The 10,446-nt window shown below is 44.5% G+C and overlaps 2 long non-coding RNA genes across 7 annotated transcripts; both read left to right on the forward strand.

The window, feature by feature from the left end:
• Positions 1-132: 132 nt before the first annotated feature.
• LOC144066314 (uncharacterized) lies at positions 133-4,378 on the forward strand. 6 transcript variants are annotated; one of them, XR_013297475.1, is made up of 7 exons: positions 166-279; positions 387-486; positions 892-1,138; positions 1,534-2,336; positions 2,419-2,927; positions 3,376-4,237; positions 4,303-4,378. It is a non-coding gene; the product is annotated as an uncharacterized LOC144066314 (long non-coding RNA). The 6 variants fall into 6 exon arrangements; XR_013297477.1 differs by having other exon boundaries at positions 2,419-2,476; positions 2,570-4,237; XR_013297476.1 differs by having other exon boundaries at positions 133-279; positions 365-486; positions 2,419-4,237.
• LOC144066315 (uncharacterized) lies at positions 4,374-5,684 on the forward strand. The gene is made up of 4 exons (XR_013297478.1): positions 4,374-4,443; positions 5,301-5,368; positions 5,466-5,533; positions 5,622-5,684. It is a non-coding gene; the product is annotated as an uncharacterized LOC144066315 (long non-coding RNA).
• Positions 5,685-10,446: the final 4,762 nt, after the last annotated feature.

The following is a 10,446-nucleotide window of genomic DNA, read 5'->3' on the forward strand; positions in this document are numbered from 1 at the left end:
AATGATTGCTGACAGGTGCGTGTGCTGTGACGTCATTAAATAGCGCAGGTACGTCATATGAACCGGAAAAGGGAGAGAAGGTTTAAATTGTTTGGCGTGCTCATTTGGCTTGTCAATGTCACGAGCATTGTTTGACCAACAATTTCATCTGATTAGTTGCTTTTCGGCGTCTCAAGTCCACAAGTCAGGAGTTTTTCTTTGAATACGTGAACTGACTTTAAATTGTTTTTCAGACTTTGTTTGGGTGGCTTCGTATCGTCCACTAAAGTCATTGGGAAGGTAAGAAATGCCATCTTTTTCTAATGCATGTTTCTTGAAATGTCTACTTGGACTCTAAACTTTGTTTATTTTATTCTTTATTTAGTTTGTTTTTCGCGTGTTTCTAGGCAAATTGGTTTGGCGCAGGTGTGTGTTTCTGCCCACCGCATCTCGTTTGCTTGTCCCTGACGGAAGACTTTGACGAGGCCATGCTGAAGAAGTTATCAAGTTAAGTGAAATGCTTCCATTGTAGGTGTAGTATGCCTTAAAAGTATTCAAATCATCGACCGCAACGGATGAAGAGATGAAGACGAATGACTGATCTCTGACAGAGACGTACAACAATTGGGCTATCCGTCAACGGTGGTCTATGTCCTACTCGCGTCGACCGGGAGGTTGCTAGCCTAAATTCAGAGTCGACGGGACTAGGACGTGGAGGGCTGTACGCGGTCACCCCAATTGTTGGAGTCCTCTGTCGGGAACTGTCCATTCGTCTTCTTCCCCTCGTTTGTTGCAGTCAATGGTGGTGGACAATTGGAATACTTTGATGGCATTGTTGCGAAACCTACATAAAAATAATAAAGGCAATTTGAATATGAGTGGACTCGTAGCTTAACGAATGTTTTTTTCCAGGACAAGAATTGTGAAGATTGCGAGGCAGTGACGAGAAGAGTTCCTGGAAAATAGTTTAACACGCAGTGGTTTGTAGCCGACGCAATGTTAATCAGCACTTTTGTTTAACTCTCCTGCATCTGTGTCAGTGTTTCAGAAAAATGGAGTGGCATGTGGACTTGAAGAACATTCATGGACAGTGGTGGCTTCCTCACTAAGCTGGTTCAGCACGGACGACCATGATGAGACCCAGAGAAGAAGTTATCAAGTTAAGTGAAATGCTTCCATTGTAGTTGTAACATGCCCTAAAAGTATTCCAATCATTCATTGCCATTGACTGCAACAGATGAAGGGAAGAAGATGAATGAACGATCTCTGACAGAGACGTACAACAATTGGGCTAGCCGTCAACGGTGGTCTATGTCCGACTCGCGTCGACCGGGAGGTTGCTAGCCTAAATTCAGAGTCGACGGGGCTTGGACGTGGAGCGCTGAATGCGGCGACCCCAATTGTTGGAGCACTCTGTCGGGAACTGTCCATTCGTCTTCTTCCCCTCGTTTGTTACAGTCAACGGCGGTGGACGATTGGAATACTCTGATGGCAATTGTTGTGATATCTACTTTAAACATGACTTGGGGAAAAATAAAGAATTTTGTTTTTCAGGACAGAAATTGTGACGATTGCGAGACAGCGACGAGAAGAGTTCCTGGGGAAATAGTTTAGCATGCAGTGGTTTGTAGCCGACGCCATGTTTGATGCAGTTTTTGTTTAGTGCATTTGTCAGTGTTTCAGAAAAATGGAGTGGCGTGGCGTGGTGTTTGGACTCAAAGGACATTCATGGACAGTGGTGGCTTGTGAGCAAAAAGCGAATGAGTTGGCTGAAATGGCATCAAAACTGGAAGTTCTGTTTGCCAATTGGGTAAGAGACGCCCGAAATGTGCATGCAAACATCTTGCTCCCTCACTTAGCTTGTCCCTGACGCCAGACTTTGACGAGGCCATGCTGAAGACGTTATCAAGATAAGTGAAATGCTTGCATTATAGTTGTAGCATGCTTTTTAAGTCTTCAAATCATCTGTTGCTATTGACTGTAATAGACGAATGAATGATCTTTGATAAAGCTGTTCGACAATTGAGCTTGCCATTGAGAGTTTTCCGCGTGTGATCTGTGTCCATCCTGAATTTTGGCTAGCAACCTCCCGGTGGACACTGGTCGGATGTGGAGCATTGGCAATGGCTTGCACTATTGTTGGATGCCTCTGAGATCATTCATTTATTTTTGTCTTTTATGGATAAATGGCAATGGATGATTAGAATATTTTCATGGCATTGTTATGAAATATACATATGACTGCAAAAAATAAAGACTATTTGACTGAGTGGACTCATGGCTAAGTGTATTTCCCCCCCCCAGGACAAGAATTGGAAATGTGAGTAAAGCGAAAAGAGGACATATTTGTGGACAGGGTAAGTGTCAACCTAAACCAGAAGATTGTCTGTGGCAATTGCAACTCTTTAATGCCGATGTTTGTCTTGCTTCCTCACTTAGTCATGATCTGTTTTTCGTGGAGGAACTGTGATCTCCAGATCAGATGTCATCAAATTAAGTACAATGGTTCTACTTTTACTAAAACACGGATTATCTAGTAGCTGAACAGTGTGAAAGTATTCAAATCATCTGTTGTCATTGACTGGAACAGATGAGGGGAAGAAGATGAATTGATGATTTCTGATAGGGCTGTCTAACAATTGCGATCATCATCGAGGGTGTTTCATGTCTGACTTGAGTCCATTCTGGATTTCGGCTAGCAACCTCCCGGTGAACACGGGTTGGATGTGGAGTGTTGTCGATGGTGTGCACTATTGTTGGATGCCCCTATTGTAAATTTTAAATTTATTTTTCTTGCCCTTTGTGTGTAATGGGTGATGGATGATATGAATACAAGTGGACTCGTGGCTAAATCTCAGCTGTTTTTCCAGGACAAGACTTGAGAAAATTGTGAGGAGTGAGTTATTCTTTTGGACAGCCTTGATGGTCCCCAGATGAGATGTGGTCAAGTTAAGTACAATTCCTACAATCTTATTTATTAACACATGCACCTTTTGTAGCTGAACATGCTGTGAAAGTATTTAAATCATCTGTTGCCATTGACTGGAACAGACAAGGTGAAGATGATAAATCAATGAACCTTGATAGGGCTGTCCAACAATTGGGCTTGTCATTGAGGGCGTTCCATGTCTGACTTGCGTCCATTCTGAAATTTGGCTAGCAACCTCCCGGTGGACGCCGGTCAGATGTGGCGTGTCGGCGATGGCGTGAACTATTGTTGGATGACTCTGTTGAGAATCATTCATTTGTTTTCTTACCCTGGTCTTTTATGGCCAATGGCAATGAAAGATTGAAATATTATCATGGTGTTGTTATGAAATGTACTTGTACATGTCTGCAAAAAATAAAGACATTTTTAATATGCTAAATGAAGGCTACCTTTTTCTTTTTTCCCAGGACAAGAATTGTGAATGTTGTGATGACACGATGAGAAGAGTTCCTGGGGAAATAGTTTAGCATGCAGTGGTTTGTAGCTGATGCCATGTTTGACTGCATATTTGTTTAACTCCCCTGCATTTGTGTCAGTGTTTCTGAATGTGCATGCAGACATCTTGCTTCCTCACTTGTCCCTGACGCAAGATTTTGACGAGGCCATGCTGAAGAAGTTATCAAGTTAAGTGAAATGCTTGCATTATAGTTGTAGCATGCCTTTTAAGTCTTCAAAATCGTCTGTTGCCATTGACAGTAACAGACGAATGAATAATCTCGGATAGAGCTGTTTGACAATTGGGCTTGCCACGGCGGGTGTTCCGGATCTGATCTCCATCCATTCTGATTTTTGGCTAGCAACCTCCCGGTGGACATGAGTCGGATGTGGTGTGTCATCGATGGTGTGCACTATTGTTGGATACCTCTGTTGAAAATCAAACATTTGTTTTCTTACCATTGTGTTTTATGGCCAATGGCAATGCATGATTGAAATATTTACATGGTGTTACAAAATAAACTTGTACATGACTGCAAAAAAATAAAGACATTTTGAATAATAATAGATAAATGGTTAAATGCAGGCTACTATTTTTCTTTTTCCCCAGGACAAGAATTGTGAAAATTTTGATGGCACGATGAGAAGAGTTCCTGGTAAATAATTAACTACGCAGCAGTTTGTAGCCGACGCTAAATTTGTCAGTGCTTCTGTTTAACTCCCCTGCCTCACTGTTTCAGAAACATGGAGTGGTGTGTGGACTTGAAGGAGAATCTTGGACAGCTGTGGGTTCACAGATGAAGTTGAATTTCAGAGAATGTAACAAGTGTAATGGTACTATAGTAGCTGTAGTATGCCTTAAAAGTAACCAAATCACCCACTGCCATTCATTGCAACAGACGGGGTGAAGATTAATGATGGAACTTTGGCACAGATGTCCAACAATTGAGCTCTCCATCAGAGGTGTTCCATGTCGACTAGGTGGCTATTCACATTCGCCGGAATAAAACGTGGGGTGCTGTCTGTCTGTAGTGGCTAAGGTTGGTGGTGGTTAGAATTATTAAGAGGTTTTAGTGTAACTGTTAATGGAAGTGGTAAAATGAATGGAAAGGTCAACGTAATGGTAATGCCAAATTTAATGCTAAATTAAATAGAAATGGTAAACCTAATGGTAATGGTGAACTTAATGGAAATGATAAATTTAATCCTGAAGCTAATGATAATGCCAAACTAAATGGTAATGGTAAATAAAATGCTAAACATAATTAAAATGGTAAACAAAATGCTATATGTAATGGTAAACATAATTGAAATGATGAACATAATGCAAAATGTATTTGTAATGGAAAATCAAATGCCAAATGAAATGGAATTGCTAAACTAAATAGGAATGGTATATTAAATGTAAAAATAATTAAAATGGTAAAATAAATGCTAAACTGAATTGTAATGGTTAACTAAATAGCGATAAATGGAAATGGTAAATTAAATGCAGAGGAATGGAAATGTTAAATAAAATGAAAATAATGAACCAAATGCTAAAGTAAGAGGAAATGGTAAACCAAATGCTCAACTTAATGGAAATGTACAACTTCATTGTGATTCCAGAACTTTTTTTTTTAACTGTGCTAAAACTAGATTTTTTTATCAAATTGCAGAATAGTAAAATCCATAAAACAAAATAGTGTAAAGTACATTTTGAATGTTACACATTAGTCAAACATAAATTATTTCCATGGTCGAGTGGCAGCATCAGTGCTCACAACCAGTGTTGGCAAAATCTTAAAGTCAAATGTTGGTTTGCTCCATGATGTCGCACCATTGGGGATTGCAATTCTCATAATGTTTATTGAGGTAAAGAAACGGATAAATATAACTTCCAATCATATCATTCTAGAAATCACTGTGATCCAGTTGCAAAGACATTGGGTCAGGATCTGAGGTGGACACAATTTCTAATCAGAAGTGAGTACAAATCTACTCCTTGCAATTCTCAAATTGTTTCCCGATGGTATTGAGGTAATGAAGAGGAGAAATATAACTTCTAATCATTTTCTTTCAGTTGTTGCTGTGGTCCAGTGGCAAAGACATGGGGTCAGAACTTGAGGTGGGAACAGGTTCAAATCAAGAGTGAGTTCACTTCCACTCTTTCCAATACTCAAACTGTTTATTGAGGTACTGAAAAGGATAAATATAACTTCCAATCATTTTCTTTCAGTTGTTGCTGTGGTCCAGTGGCAAAGACATGGGGTCAGAACTTGAGGTGGACACAAGTTCAAATCAGGAGTGAGTTTGATTCCTCTCTTTACAATTCTCAAATTGTTTATCGAGGTAATGAAAAGGATAAATATAACTTCCAATTATTAGTGGATTTGAACCCACTCCTGATTGGAATTTATGCCAAGTTCACACCTACTCTCTTATCTTGAGAGCTGTTAGTGGATTTGACCCCACTACTGATTGGAACTGGTGTTAAAAAAGTAAGAGTATAGTAAGGCTTTTTTCTTTAAAAAAAAAAAAAACGACATAGTATAGTAAGGCTTTTTTTTCTTAAAAAAGACATAGTATAGTAAGGCTTTTTTTCTTAAAAAACGACATAGTATACTAAGGCTTTTTTTTCTTAAAAAACAACATAATATCGTAAGGCTTTTTTCTTTGTCCAGTGGCAAAAACATTGGGTCAGAACCTGAAGTGGGAACAGGTTCAAATCAGGAATGAGTTCAAATTCACCACTTACATCTTAAAAATCATTTTCCAATGTTAGTGAGGTAATGGAGAGGATAAATATAAATTCCAATAAATGTCTTTCAGTTGTTGCTGTGGTCCAGTGGCAAAGACATTGGTTCACAATGTGAATTGGGAACAGGTTTTAAGTCATGAGTGAGCTCCCAATTCAGCACTGAGAGCACTCATCTTGTTTACCAATGCAGTTGAGGTAACGAAGAGGACAAATATGACTTTTGATAATTTCTTCTTGTGATCATCATAGGTCCAAAATGCTGTATCTGAATCTTTGGTGGAAAAACAAGTTCAAATCAGGAGTGAGTTCCAATCCAGCACAGAGTGCTCATCTTGTCTACCAATGGAGTTGAGGTAATGAAGAGAATAAATCTGACTTCTGATTCTTGTCCTTCTAGTTGTTGCTGTGGTCCAGTGGCAAACACATTGGGTCAGAACTTGAGGTTGGGAACAGGTTCAAATCAAGAGTGAGTTCACTTCCACTCTTTCCAATTCTCAACTGTTTATTGACGTACTGAAAAAGCATAAATATAACTTCCAATTACTTCATTTCAGAAGTCACTGTGGCCCATTGGCAAAGACAATGGGTCAGAACTTGAGGTGGGAACAGGTTCAAGTCAGGAGTGAGTTCAATTCCACTCTTTGCAGTTCTCAAATTGTTTACCGGGGTAATGAAAAGGATAAATATAACTTCCAATCACTTCATTTCAGAAGGCACTGTGGTCAGTGGCAAAGGACAATGGGTCAGAACTTCAGGTGGACCTCAAGTTCAAATCAGGAGTGAGTTCAATTCCACTCTTTGCAATTCTCAAATTGTTTACCGAGGTAATGAAAAGGATAAATATAACTTCCAATCACTTCATTTCAGAAGTCACTGTGGTCCAGTGGCAAAGACAATGGGTCAGAACTTGAGGTGGGAACAGGTTCAAATCAGGAGTGAGTTCAATTCCACTCTTTGGAATTCTCAAATTGTTTACCGAGGTAATGAAAAGGATAAATATAACTTCCAAACACTTCATTTCAGAAGTCACTGTGGTCCAGTGGCAAAGACAATGGGTCAGAACTTGAGGTGGAACAGGTTCAAATCAGGAGTGAGTTCAATTCCACTCTTTGCAATTCTCAAATTGTTTACCGAGGTAATGAAAAGGATAAATATAACTTCCAAACACTTCATTTCAGAAGTCACTGTGGTCCAGTGGCAAAGACAATGGGTCAGAACTTCAGATGGACTCAAGTTCAAATCAGGAGTGAGTTCAATTCCACTCTTTGCAATTCTCAAATTCTTTACCGAGGTAATGAAAAGGATAAATATAACTTCCAAACGCTTCATTTCAGAAGTCACTGTGGTCCAGTGGCAAAGACATTGCTCAGAACTTGAGATGGTGAAGTTCAAATCAGGAGTGGGTTCAAATCCACTCACAGCTCTCAAAATAAGAGAGTAAATGACATAAGTGGGGGTCAAATCCACTAACAGCTCTCAACTTAAGAGAGTAGGTGTGGTCAGAAACTGACAAGTGGGGTCAAATCCACTAACAGCTCTCAACTTCAGAGAGTAGGTGTGGTCAGAAACTGACAAGTGGGGTCAAATCCACTAACAGCTCTCAACTTCAGAGAGTAGGTGTGGTCAGAAACTGACAAGTGGGGTCAAATCCACTAACAGCTCTCAACTTCAGAGAGTAGGTGTGGTCAGAAACTGACAAGTGGGGTCAAATCCACTAACAGGGGGTAGGAGGTAGAGTAGGGGGTAGGAGGTAGAGTAGGGGGTAGGAGGTAGAGTAGGGGGTAGAGGAGGAGGTAGAGGGAGGAGGTAGAGGGAGGAGGTAGAGGGAGGAGGTAGAGGGAGGAGGTAGAGGGAGGAGGTAAGAGGGAGGAGGTAGAGGGAGGAGGTAGAGGGAGGAGGTAGAGGGAGGAGGTAGAGGGAGGAGGTAGAGGGAGGAGGTAGAGGGAGGAGGTAGAGGGGAGGAGGTAGAGGGAGGAGGTAGAGGGAGGAGGTAGAGGGAGGAGGTAGAGCGGGAGGAGGTAGAGGGAGGAGGAGGGAGGGGGGAGGAGAGTAGGAGGAGGGAGGGGGGGAGAGAGTAGGAGGAGGGAGGGGGGAGGAGAGTAGGAGGAGGAGAGTAGGGGGAGGGGGGAGGAGAGTAGGAGGAGGGAGGGGGGAGGAGAGTAGGGGGGAGGGGGGAGGAGAGTAGGAGGAGGGAGGGGGGAGGAGAGTAGGGGGAGGGGGGAGGAGAGTAGGAGGGAGGGGGAGAGTAGGAGGGAGGGAGGGGGAGGAGGGAGTAGGGGGGAGGGGGAGGAGAGTAGGAGGAGGGAGGGGGGAGGAGAGTAGGAGGAGGAGAGTAGGAGGGAGAGTAGGAGGGAGAGTAGGAGGGAGAAGTAGGAGGGAGAGTAGGAGGGAGAGTAGGAGGGAGAGTAGGAGGGAGAGTAGGAGGGAGAGTAGGAGGGAGAGTAGGAGGGAGAGTAGGAGGGAGAGTAGGAGGGAGAGTAGGAGGGAGAGTAGGAGGGAGAGTAGGAGGGAGAGTAGGAGGGGGAAAATAGGTAGAGTAGAATAGTTACATTAGAATAAACACTTAGTCTTAAAACTGATTGTTTTTTTACTCTAAGTGTTTATTCTATGTAACTATTCTACTCTACCTATTTTCCACCTCCTACTCTCCCTCCTACTCTCCCTCCTACTCTCCCTCCTACGCTCCCCCCTACGCTCCCTCCTACGCTCCCTCCTACGCTCCCTCCTACGCTCCCTCCTACGCTCCCTCCTACGCTCCCTCCTACGCTCCCTCCTACGCTCCCTCCTACGCTCCCTCCCCCTACTCTCCTCCCTCCTACTCTCCTCCCTCCTACTCTCCTCCCTCCTACTCTCCTCCCTCCTCCCTCCTCCTACTCTCCTCCCCCCCTCCCTCCTCCTACTCTCCTCCCTCCTACTCTCCTCCCTCTACCTCCTCCCTCCTCTACCTCCCTCTACCTCCTCCCTACCTCCTCCTCTTCTACCTCCTCCCTCTACCTCCTCCCTCTACCTCTCCCTCTACCTCCTCCCTCTACCTCCTCCCTCTACCTCCTCCCTCCTACCTCCTCCCTCTACTCCTCCCTCTACCTCCTCCCTCTACCTCCCCTCTACCTCCTCCCTCTACCTCCTCCCTCTACCTCCTCCCTCTACCTCCTCCCTCTACCCTCCTCCCTCTACCTCCTCCCTCTACCTCCTCCCTCTACCTCCTCCCTCTACCTCCTCCCTCTACCTCCTCCCTCTACCTCCTCCCTCTACCTCCTCCCTCTACCTCCTCCCTCTACCTCCCTCCCTCTACCTCCTCCCTCTACCTCTCCCTCTACCTCCTCCCTCTACCTCCTCCCCTCTACCTCCTCCTCTACCTCCTCCCTCTACCTCCTCCCTCTACCTCCTCCCCTCTACCTCCTCCCTCTACCTCCTCCCTCTACCTCCTCCCTCTACCTCCTCCCTCTACCTCCTCCCTCTACCTCCTCCCTCTACCTCCTCCCTCTACCTCCTCCTCTACCTCCTCCTCTACCTCCTCCCTCTACCTCCTCCCTCTACCTCCTCCCTCTACCTCCTCCCTCTACCTCCTCCCTCTACCTCCTCCCTCTACCTCCTCCCTCTACCTCCTCCCTCTACCTCCTCCCTCTACCTCCTCCCTCTACCTCCTCCCTCTACCTCCTCCCTCTACCTCCTCCCTCTACCTCCTCCCTCTACCTCCTCCCTCTACCTCCTCCCTCTACCTCCTCCCTCTACCTCCTCCCTCTACCTCCTCCCTCTACCTCCTCCCTCTACCTCCTCCCTATCTACCTCCTCCCTCTACCTCCTCCCTCTACCTCTCCCTCTACCTCCTCCCTCTAACCTCCTCCCTCTACCTCCTCCCTCTACCTCCTCCCTCTACCTCCTCCCCTCTACCTCCTCCCTCTACCTCCCCTACTCTACCTCCTACCCCCCCTACCTCTACCTCCTACCCCCTACTCTACCTCCTACCCCCTGTTAGTGGATTTGACCCCACTTGTCAGTTTCTGACCACACCTACTCTCTGAAGTTGAGAGCTGTTAGTGGATTTGACCCCACTTGTCAGTTTCTGGACCACACCTACTCTCTGAAGTTGAGAGCTGTTAGTGGATTTGACCCCACTTGTCAGTTTCTGACCACACCTACTCTCTGAAGTTGAGAGCTGTTAGTGGATTTGACCCCACTTGTCAGTTTCTGACCACACCTACTCTCTTAAGTTGAGAGCTGTTAGTGGATTTGACCCCACTTGTCAGTTTCTGACCACACCTACTCTCTGAAGTTGAGAGCTGTTAGTGGATTTGACCCCACT

Source organism: Stigmatopora argus, chromosome 20 (assembly GCF_051989625.1).
Source record: "Stigmatopora argus isolate UIUO_Sarg chromosome 20, RoL_Sarg_1.0, whole genome shotgun sequence".
NCBI classification, from domain to species: domain Eukaryota; kingdom Metazoa; phylum Chordata; class Actinopteri; order Syngnathiformes; family Syngnathidae; genus Stigmatopora; species Stigmatopora argus.